The 11579-nt window shown below is 37.6% G+C and overlaps 1 long non-coding RNA gene across 1 annotated transcript in view; it reads right to left on the bottom strand.

The window, feature by feature from the left end:
* Positions 1-10892, bottom strand: part of LOC138018608 (uncharacterized) — an 11989-nt gene extending 1097 nt beyond the window's left edge. The window contains exons 1-4 of the long non-coding RNA XR_011126046.1: positions 10844-10892; positions 8706-8766; positions 7973-8008; positions 6906-6952 (exon numbers count right to left, since the gene is read on the bottom strand). This is a non-coding gene — a long non-coding RNA (uncharacterized lncRNA). The remainder of the gene's footprint in view (positions 1-6905; positions 6953-7972; positions 8009-8705; positions 8767-10843) is intronic.
* Between the last annotated feature and the right edge of the window lie 687 nt (positions 10893-11579).

Here is an 11579-nt window from a genome sequence, read left to right as displayed (position 1 = left end):
TCACAGCACCAGTGAAGTCGTCTCTCTGGCCTTTCTGTGGACGAATTCCAGGACCTACCGATACAATTTGAGCAAGCTTTGAAAGTTAAAAACTTCAATCGATGCTGTATTTTGCCGGTAAGACTGGGTGGCTCCACACTCATAAGAAAATCTATGAAATGAGAAACGGGGGTCTTCCCTTGCCATGGAACGGCCGAATTACCCAGAATTCCTTTTGGGCATGAAGGAGGCAAGCTGAGACTGGTCCTCATCAAATGAGGAAAAAGTAGCGAGAAGAAGATTTCTAGGCGGATACTAAGGAGTAACCAAGGTGCGTGCTGTTAACGTAGACTTTTTATCATAGGAAATTCGGCCTGGCCTTTAGTAATTTCTTGTCTAAGAAACGGTATAATGTAAAAAAGAGAGTAATGAGATTTATATTTGCGATTACCTGTCCTCTTACGTACCACTTAAGTCAAACTCTACATCTCTATGCAATAAGCGCATTCAAAATTTCCTGATATTATTGTATAAAGTATTTAAAGAAAGAAAAGGCTTGTCCTGCATATATCAAAAATACGTTTTCTCTCCCGTTCTCTTCTTACGCATGATGTTTGTGGAAATTACATTCTGTCCCTCAATAAACCTAGAGCAACCAGTTATGGTCTTAGTTCTTTTTCTTACGTTTTTACTAAGTACGTTGCGAAATGCGCTACCTGATTTTTCCGTACCACTGAGTTTACTGGTTTTAAACTAATCCAGGGCCGGATTTTGTACAGCGGCTTTTCGTTTTGATTAATATATCTTTAAATATTATTTAATATTTAGTTATGTATCTGTATATATCATGTATGTTAGCTGTAATGTCTCGAAGATATTATTCTGAAATTCGAGATGAAATAAAGTTTTATGCATGCATGTTACCTTCGGCAGGGCGCATGCGTGCACTTTGTAATCTGCGACTCCAGTGCTTACCATATGACAGATAAAATGACTATTCTCTTGAATATATAAGCCATCGAAATCTTACGTTAAATTGTAATGACAAGGGCGGTTTGGAGCTGTGAGTAGGCGTGGGATTTGTCTCATATGGTTTAGGGGCAGACATATCCCTCCCTCAATGCCGTACCGGGAGGCGAGGTCGGTAGCAGAAAGCAGCGAAGGGCCAACTGCGTCCAAAAGCGATTGCACGGGCCGAAATCCCGCGATGACTCGTTTAATACGACGCTCCAGCGCCACGTCTGGAGGTACTGCATATTTTTCTCGTCTCGTCTTCAAACATTCCGTCAGCGCATGCGTGCGTAAATGTTCAGCCTCTCCGATCTCCAATACCTACAATACTAGACATATTTAGTTGGAACACTTAGCGAATGGTCAGAATCATCGTGTTACAAGATCGTATTTTATACAACATCCCCCTTCCCCCAATTCAATGTTGTGTGAGAATTTTTCGGGCGACTACTAGTAGTTGTGGAAATCAACATTGGAGGAAGGGGAAAGTGGGGATGGGTGTTCCAACAAATGTGACGAGTATTGTAGGTAGGGGAAGGCAATTTGATTTGAGAAAGAAGAGTACGGTGTGTTCCTCAGACTTACAGAAGTAAATAAGACGTAAGGCCCGTTTTTGTAAAGTTACGATCTTTCTTTGAAATGTCAAGGCACAATTTCCCCAAGCACAAATACCATAAGTTAAGTAAGGGACAATTAATGAGTTGTACACTGAAAGTAAAACACGACGCGGGACATAATGTCGAATCTTGGCTAGAATTCCTATCCACTTGCTGATTATGTGGAATTTCTATGAAAGATTTGAATCAATCATCAAGCCAAGATATTTTACATAATCTTTCATTTCACGTTTTGCGTAGGTGTTAGGTGTAGGTATGAAGGGCAAATTCTTTTAAGTACAAAGTGATATTTATTCACTTCTTTGCAACTGGGAGATCACTTCATACACAACGAACTGCAGCTTTTACGCACACAACTGAATTGTTCGTTCAATCAAGGACTACTACACTACCTATCCATTAACCATTATAGTTTAACGACTTTGTCATGGAAAGTCTTTTACATGGTATTTTATTGTTTCAAAAAGCCTCTCTCCTTCACTATGCGAAAAAAACACATTTAATGTTACGAAACTGTGAAGTTTAAAAGCTCTTAATTCTCGCTGTCGATAATTTTGCGTTTTAAGATCATGTAACAGCAACGCAAATGTTTATTAAAGGGGCTAAGTCACGCTATTTTAGGTAATTTTGTTTAATTTTGTTAATTATGAACTCTAAACATCAAATTGGCAGAGCAAGAGTGTTTCATTTGCAAAATCACGGCCACATAACAACTAAGAATGATTTTCCAGCTTTGTAAATGACATTTTGATATAGACTGATATAAATTTGAAAAAAGGTGGGCCGACGTTTTTCAAATTTCCCCAAATTCAATCCGTTTCAAGCCTCTCCAGTTTTGTCCATCCATGTCCCTTCTTGGCTTCCCTGTGTTTTGTTAGAGTTCTTCTATAGTTTTGAACAGTTATTTTGATATTTTAGTTAATTCTATGACCATTCGATCAGTGCTGAAATTGCCTAAAATTGCGTGACCTAGCCCCTTTAATGTTTTAATCGTGAAGTATATATTAAAAGAATTATTCCATTCGTACTTATTGGACATGCGATAATTATAGCCGTTTATCACCTCAACCCATAATTAAGTATCTTCTCTCCATCAGAGATGATTATTTTGAAATTCTAGGAGACACTACTGTCCTGTCATGCGGAAAGTTCACTTCTGGTTGCTGTCCGTGGCTCAAAAACGTTTTATGTCGAATTTTGTGTCTTTCTTTGTAGCTTCCGGGACGGCATTGTCGAGACGTTTCTGTAATTCCGAGGGAAAGTCTTCTCCAAACCTGTTGTTTTCAGCCATTTTGCCGGAACAAAACTTAAAGTTCGCGTCGACTCTTGGTGTACTGCTTTCCAAAAGCTCGGTTATTCCCTGATAACCGGGATTTGGCGTGCCAATCAGAAGCTAGAATTTTTAGTAACCGGGGGTTGAGTATATACCAATTAGTAATGTTAATATGGTTGTATAAAGACAGGTTAAAAGGGGAAACAACTCACTTCCAGTTGCCGTCCATGGCTCAAAAACGTCGCTTGCTTAAACTCCTTAAATCGAGGTTAATAAGGGCATCCAACGTTCGGATAGAATGTACCTTTCAAATTTACAAACTTTCGTGCGGCGATCCCCTAGACTTAACGATGTTTTTCGAAAACAATCAAGTTCGTCTCTCTAAGGCTTCAAGTTGAAAAATGTTTGTTGAGTTTCCCTATAATTTAATTACAAAATAGAATTTAACTTGATCACGGCGGAAAGTATCTTGGAAATCAATTCCACACAATGCCTTAGTACAACAGAAAAGTTTAAAAACTTTGGCCTAACCTATTCCAACCAAAAACACCTACAAAGTTTTACTTCTTTGAAAAGTAATTTGAACATATTGTTGGGGTTGTCATAAACGGACAAAAAAAAAACTTTGGAATGTAAAATGTCCCTTTACACCGTGACACCAACGAACTTTTAGTTTTTTTTCAGTTTTTATTATGTATTTTACATAAACTATCACAAAACTATGCAATGCTTGCAGTTAGCAATAGCTAGTCGAGGCGAGCATTGCTTACAATAAATAATCCAGATAAAATGGTTACAAATACATAACTACACATTCACATAAAAATAAATAAATAAATAAAATAAAATAAATTAGTTTTAGAATACAGTTAGTGCAGTGGAGAAGAGCTTAAAACTTGTACAGTATAACATAAATAAACATGAAAAAAGTAGTTTAAATTGAATAAATAAATTTTTAACTACATGACATACTTAACTAAGGAGTCAAAATTTGCCAATATTATCGAAACATCAATGTAATCGTCATATTTTAGCAGTCTTTGTAAAAGGATATCATCAACATTATTTTTGAAGTTAGATTTTGACATCTGGCGGACTTCACAAGATATGCTATTCCAAATTTTAACGCCAATTCTTGAGAAAGATCTTTTTTGAATATCTATTCTCGAACGTTTAAGAAAATAATCTCCTCTTTGCGATGATCTCGTCTCGTAAGGATGAATATCAGCTTGATGGGTGAATAGGTTAAATATATTAGGAGGTGTCTAGTTGTTTGATACATCGTGCATCATCACAGCCACAGATTTAAAATAGAGCACATCTAAAGGAAGAAGACGAGAACAAATGAAGAAAGGTATTGCATGAGATTTGTAATCAGCAAAATACATTAGGCGAAGGGCTCGTTTTTGAAGGGTCAAAAGTTTAGTTCTATGAACTTTTGCAGTATTACACCACGCTACTATACCATACATTAAGTATGGTTGAATGAGTGACCTGTAGATATGGTGTAAAGTACTCAGCGGTACAAAATGCCTTATCCTAGAGATAATACCAATTGGTTTACTTATTTTTGATGCAACATGAGCAATGTGGTAACTCCATGAAAGATTTTCATCGATGAGCACGCCTAAGTATTTGATGAACATCTTCCGCTCCAAAGAGATATAGCTATTAGTGTGATGGTCAAACACCTTTAAGTTTACTTGATAGTTCAAGATCTTTTGTCTTGATCGAAATATAACAAAGTTAGATTTTTCTATATTCAATGATAACTTATTAGCAACTAACCAGTCATAGATCTTACTAAGTTCTGTATTAACTTTAATCTCTAGCTCCCTAAGGTTTTTATCAGCATACAAGAGGTTAGTATCGTCTGCAAATAAATAAAATTTAAGCTGATCAGAACTGTTAGATATATCACTTATGTAGACGAGGAAAAGCAACGGTCCTAGCACCGATCCCTGTGGGACTCCTGATAATATTACTTCCTTTTTTGATATGTTTTTGGCACCAATTTGAGTTGTTTGTTGCCGACCAAGCAGGTAAGAGGCAAACCAATTATTTGTTACCCCGCGTACACCATAGTGGTCCAATTTTTGCAATAATATTAAATGATCTACTGTGTCAAAAGCTTTCTTTAAATCAATAAATATGCCGCATGAATACATCTTATTGTCCATGTTATTTTCAATTTGATTAATTATATCTAGGATAGCATGCTCAGTGGAACGCTTTTCACGGAAACCATATTGTGAATCATTGAATATATTCTTTTTCTCGAGGAATGATTTAAGGCGATAATACATAATTTTGAATACAGAGAGAAGAGATATAGATAGGCCTATAATTAGAAGGATCAGATGGATCATCGTTTTTGTAAATCGGAATTACTTTAGCGGCTTCAACTTAGTTGGATAAATTCCGTATTCGAGTGATTTATTCAGTAGTACAGACAAAGGTTGGCTAATGTGTTTAGCTGATCTTAAAATATGAGTGGGAAAGGAATACAGTCCATGTGCTTTATTTTGAGGAATAGTCACTATTTCCAGTTCAATTTCAGAAGAAGAGACGGGGTTGAAAAAGAAAGAACCAGGGGAATTTACCTGAGGGAGATATTCAGAAAATTGTTTAATTGGATATGACAATTTAGACGCCAAGTTGTGTCCAACTGAGGAGAAAAACTTATTCATTATATCAGGAAACTCGGAGGTATTATAAAATACTTGCTTGGTTTGTGGACATTTTAAAGAGGTTATAACTTTATGAGCTTTATTCTTACGACCTAAAAGACTATTGATGCCCTCCCATACTTAGTATTTTTCAAATTGTCTTCAAAATATTTGTGAAAATACATTTTTTTGCTTATTCGTGTGAGCATCAAAACTTTATTACGATAGGTCTTGTAGACATCAGTGTCACCCGAAGTAAAAAGTTGATTTTTGATTTTAATTGATTTTCTAATTCCCTTAGTTATCCAAGGTTTTGATAATCGCTTAATCATGCGCTTTGAGACTGGCTTTAACGGTGCGTGCTTGTTGAGAAGATGATTTAATTTATTATAAAATTCAGAGAAAGATTTATTCATATCAGTGTTTTTTGAGACTGCTTGGATCAAGTCAAGTTGGGAAAGGTCGTGTAGAAATTCTGTTTCAGAATAGCTTGAATAATCCCGTGCTAAATTTTTATGACAATCATGCTTGAAAATAGTTTTATCCGAGTGAAGAAAACAAAATTGTGATAAGTGATCGGTTAGATCGGAAATTATGTTGCCACCGGTTATATAATCTTCAAGATTACTTATAAAGATATTGTCAATAAGTGAATAAGAATTATTATACACTCTTGTTGGTTTATCGATTGTTGGCATTAAGTTAGAGCTTTGCAGGGAGAGAATAAAGTTTTGAGCATATTTACAGGAATGAGAACGGAGAAGGTTTAAATTAGTATCACCCATGAAGATAATTTTCTTCCCAGAGGCGCTAAGTTTTTCAATTGTTTCATCAAAATATTCTTGAAAATGTTCTGGTGAATTGTGCTGTCTATAGACCACACCACGAATCATATTTGCTTTTTTTGGCAAATGCAACTCAATTAGAGAGCCTGATAAGCTTCATTAGAGGTTTTTTCAATAACTGTATATTTGAATCTTTGATCAATGTATATGCCAACACCTCCAGCTGAAAGGGGCGTCGGCACATACTCAAAGTTGTAATTAGGTATAATTAGGTATCATGGGATTAAAATCCAAATAACCCTAACCTAACTTTTACTGTGGTCTTTGGAAATAATTTTTTTTTATACTTGAGACACATAATTCGTCTGGGGCGAACTTGGGCAAATCTTATTTCTGTGCCTGTTAAATTCGTCTAGTATTAAGACGGGCATATACAGTGAATACGTCTGGGCGAACTATCCAGTTTAGTGTCTTCGAAGACGTACTAAAGTGGATAGTTCGTCCGGACGCACTGCAGTGTTTTTTTTTTCTCCGTGGCAGAAAAAAGATGTTTTAGCCTCTCAAGAGTTACCTTTCTCGAAGGCATTCACTTTGCCACTTGTAACCATTTGCCATGTGCTGAAATAATAAAAATAAGAAGTTCTCACTAAATCGTTTAAATCAGCCTGTAACTGTTTGTTCTTAGTGTCAACAAAAATGATCACAAATGCATGGGCCTTGCACTGAGTTGACTGAGGCATTATTTTCCCTAAAAGTAAATAGACGGGAATTTGTAAACCAATGAAAACAATAGGGCAGCCAACAACCTGTCAATGTTGTCCATTTGAAGTCTTGCAGTTTACTATCACGGAGCTAAACTGGGAGGCTTTGTCTACAGTGGATGCGAGAGGTCTTGAGTACAACTCCGTCATGCTCAACACTCAGGATCAAATCTTCCCGGGAAAGACTTAAAACTGTTGGCCCAGTCTCACAACCCTTAGTTGTTGATATATAAAAGTTCAATGCAAAGTAAAGAACCCACGCACTATTCACAAAGAGTATGAAGCACAATGTCTGGCATTGAGAGGGACACAATTTAACAGACGTTTGCTACCTTATGTGACCCTCAAAAGCTCGGTGCTTCCACAGGAACAAGAGAAACATGTCATCCATGTGCTTTAAAGCCCCGGGAAAACGGACGCAACAACTCCCAACATTGTTGGGAGTCACGGTTGGTTCTGCAGATGTTGGATGGTACACGACAACTCCCAACAATGTAAGGACCTGCAGAACAATATGGGAAGGATACCACCAATATCAATTTGTAAACTTACAAAATTCGGCTGTTAACGCGTTGCTATCTCCATGGAGACCATATGTAATTTGCACGTGGATGGCCCCAACAATGTTGGAAGAGATGTGCAAACATCTGCTGATGCAAAAGATGTGCAAAAGAAATGATGGGAGTTGTTGGCTCAAAAGTTGATCAGTTTCAAACCTCGTGCAACAACTGTCAACAACACGCAACAACATGTAATAGGGTGTGCACGCGGACGAAACATGCAACACCCAACAATGTTGGGAGTTGTCAGCCAACAATGTTGCGTCCGTTTGAACGGGGCTTTATTAGTAAAAATAAGCATTTTTTGAGTCACTTACCCAGTGCATCTCAGCCTGAAATTTCACTCTCTGCAACTGAAATTTAATTCAACAAAGTTCTTCTATGATTTTCACAATAGCCGGAGATATCAGTTTCGCATAGCGTTTACATGAACTTGGCAAACGGCAGGCTGCTGTTTGTGGTAAAATTATATTCCCGTAAAACTTCCAATCTGCCAGGGAGCTGGGTCAGAAAACAACTTCAGCTGACAAATCCCCTGCAATACTGACAATAGACCTTTTAGCAGATAAGGCGGCCATTTTGATTTCTATTATTTAAAATGGCTATCATGGGATTCCAAGGGGGCAAATACATATTAATTTGCTCCCTGAGCATCCCATAATGTCTTTCGAAACAATAGAAATCAAAATGGCCGCCGTATCTGCTAAATGGTCTATTGACGTTCACGCTGTCAATCATGATATTAATCTAAGTCAGCTATTTTTTTGTGACAGTTATTTGGTATGAAATGAGATTACAAATGAGCTTGAATGGCGGTAGCAGATATAAAATTCATCAGCAAATAGATGATGAGATGTTATTGCTTGCGCAGAGGTTCAAACCAAGCGCATGCAAATCCTGTAAACCTGGCGTATAAAAGTCGCACGGGTTGGAGAAAATATTTTAAAAAGTTGATAAACACAGTCCATTCATCAGTGATGACATTCAAGTCAGCATATTAAATCAAACCAATTAGTTACAATATTCGGCAAGTTAGAGAAAATGACTCACTTGGCTTCTGAAGAAATTATCCTGAATTTGGAATTCTGCCATCAGGTCATCATATTGCTTTCTAAACAAGTTTAATCGATCATGTTAGCTGCTGTTTAGAACAGAGAATGATGTTTAAAATCAAAACTGAACAAACGCGTATCAACATATCTTTTTTTTAGTTTAATCCGAGAGCTCCTTTGCAAGAGTCAAACCTACAACCTTCCGATGAGTAGTTTGGATGCTCTACCACTGAAATGGAGGAGACTCGTGGCACTGATCCAGGTCGTTAAAGATATTCATTTCAATAGCGAGAATAGGACAATCACACGACTTTTGGAGGGCATATAGTTTATTTGTGGCCCGAGTAGCATCATTTGCGCCCTAGCAGAGCGAAGGGGCAATATACTATGTGTCCAACAAAAGTGATGTGATTATCATTATACTGAGATGTAGCATGAAACATGGTATGGAAAGTTGTTGCTGCAATCGATCAGCTAAACAAGAGAAAAACTGAGAAAAAAAGGTGTAAAAAAACTCATCTACATAAATTCGCGCTACCTCTGGCATTGAAATGGTATGCTTAGGATCTGATTGCCGACCGAGCAAAGTTGTTTGACATCTCTTCAGCCAATCCGATTCAGGGAGGAAAATGCATTTTCAGCCCGCACATTTCCCGTTTGGCCCGCAAAAAGGAGCGTTTTACAGAGGGCGGTTTGTCATTTGGCCGCGTGTATTGATAATAATCCACCATTTCGAAAATTCCAGTCCCACTGAGCAGTATGGCGGGACCATTGTCAACTGAACCTACAATAGTTCATTGTAGTCTATAATAGCCCGGCTGCCAGGCGTCTCCTATAGCTCAGTGCTAGAACATCCGAACTAGAAGTCGGAAGGTCGTAGGTTCGACTCCTGCAAAGGAGCAGTCAGATTTTTCCCGAGTATCCCAGAGTTACCATCGAAAAACTGGAATATCATCTCTCCATTTCATCTACCGGGGCTAACAATTTCCGTCTCAGTCATTCATTTTAATAGCCAAAAGGTGTAACAGTTATCACTTCTATGTGAAACTTTGAAACGAAACTTAAATCTTCCGAAGGTCCTCATGACGTTCTTTCATGCCGCTTGCAGCAAACCGATTTTGTTTCTCTTTCTGTTTTCTTTTAATTTATGTGAATGACGTCGTTTATTCCGGTATTTGTGCTTGAAAAGTCATTTGCCCGATGGCAATCCGAAACACTGGTGCAGAAAATACTATTTTATCCACTTCGCATTGTTAAAAATATATAAAAATAAAGATTTTACTTCCACAAACACAGAAATACATGTATATGAACCCTATAACAACATAAAACAACTCCAAGGACAAGAGAGCGGAAATGACGAATATCACGCTTGTACAAGAGATAGTGAATGAAAAAAAGATTTGGCAAGTTAAGGCGCAGTTATGAAATGTTTCGCGCAACTTGTCTCGCAATGTTTTGCTGACATTGTGTCGGGACAAGTTGCACGAAACATTTCACATTGTAGCATACCCTGTAAAAGCCAAGATCGTTTCGAGAGAAGATGCAAGAGCAGTTGCCGAGAGTACAATTAAGTTCTACTTTTCGTGCCACTTGTCTCGCAACGATTTTGGCCATTGCAGGGTGTGTTACACTGTGAAATGTTTCGTACAACTTGTTCCGCCACAATATCGCCAAAACATTGCGAGACAAGTTGCACGAAACATTTCACAGTGTAACAGCGCCTTTAACAAAAGCAATAAACCTGTTAAACTTAGTTTACTTCATGAAGTGAAACTGAACAAGAGCACCCGCATATCACGATTTTGCGAAAACGGGGAACAAAAACTTTCAGAACTGAATTAGTTATAAAAGTGTGTTTAAGGGCCTGGCTAAACTAGGAAACATTGCTGCGGAAACATTGTCGCGGACGCAAATGTTTCCCAGTTTTGCCACTTGACAAACATTGTTGCGGACGCAAATCTTGCTTCCCGGACGCAAGAAAATGTTTTTGAATCAGGTCAAAAACATATTGCGTCCCGGGCGCAAATTTTGCTTGGGAGGCAATTGTTTTCCAGTTTAGCCACCCGAGCAGCAATCCTAGGGAAACAATGTTTCCTAGTTTAGCCAGGCCCTAAGTATGGAACACTCATTTACCGTTGTCTTTTGCAGTGCAAACATTTTCTCAACTTTTCTTTAAGAACCTGCCAGATTAAGAACATTACATTGGCTTATTACACACATGCTCGATTAACGTTGGCACTATCCAATGGAAAAGGCTATCGAAGCTAATTGAGATATAAAGAGGTTTGTTCTTGATTCAGATTTAATTAATTTACCGCGTGAGCCATGGTAAAGCAAGGACAAACATTTTTCACCTCTTTTTCCTTGTCAGCCAATTCTGATGCCGTTGCAGAAAGTTTCATGTTCAGTGAAGCCAACTAAAAAAGAAGCAACATGGATAATAAACATATGTTTAAAATAGCATTTGAGCAGGTGTTTGACAATTTTATTGTGAATCTCCGTAAAAAAGAAGGATTTCGAGCCTGTGTTCCATGTATTCCTATTCCGGAATATGGTCAATCGAACGCACCGCAAGTGATTCATAGAAACTGAAGTGGATACAAAAAACATACCTCTTCTCGTAAAGATGACACCATCTCTAACCCCTCGCACAGCTTGTGAGCTATTTCGGACAGCTAAAAAAATGGAAATACGTCATAATTAATCAGAATTTAGGTTCTTCAGTTTTAACACAATAATTAAAGTCAGATTAAGAGTATTTTTATTTGGAGACTATTTTCACACCGTAGGGAATCCAAATCACGTGAGATTTATAGTTCCGTCTGATTTTCAAAAAAGTTGTTTCTTAAACCTAACAAATCATTTCTAT

This window comes from Montipora capricornis, chromosome 10 (genome assembly GCF_036669925.1).
Source record: "Montipora capricornis isolate CH-2021 chromosome 10, ASM3666992v2, whole genome shotgun sequence".
Classification (NCBI taxonomy): Eukaryota; Metazoa; Cnidaria; class Anthozoa; order Scleractinia; family Acroporidae; genus Montipora; species Montipora capricornis.
This window is presented reverse-complemented; position numbering and strand designations above follow the sequence as displayed.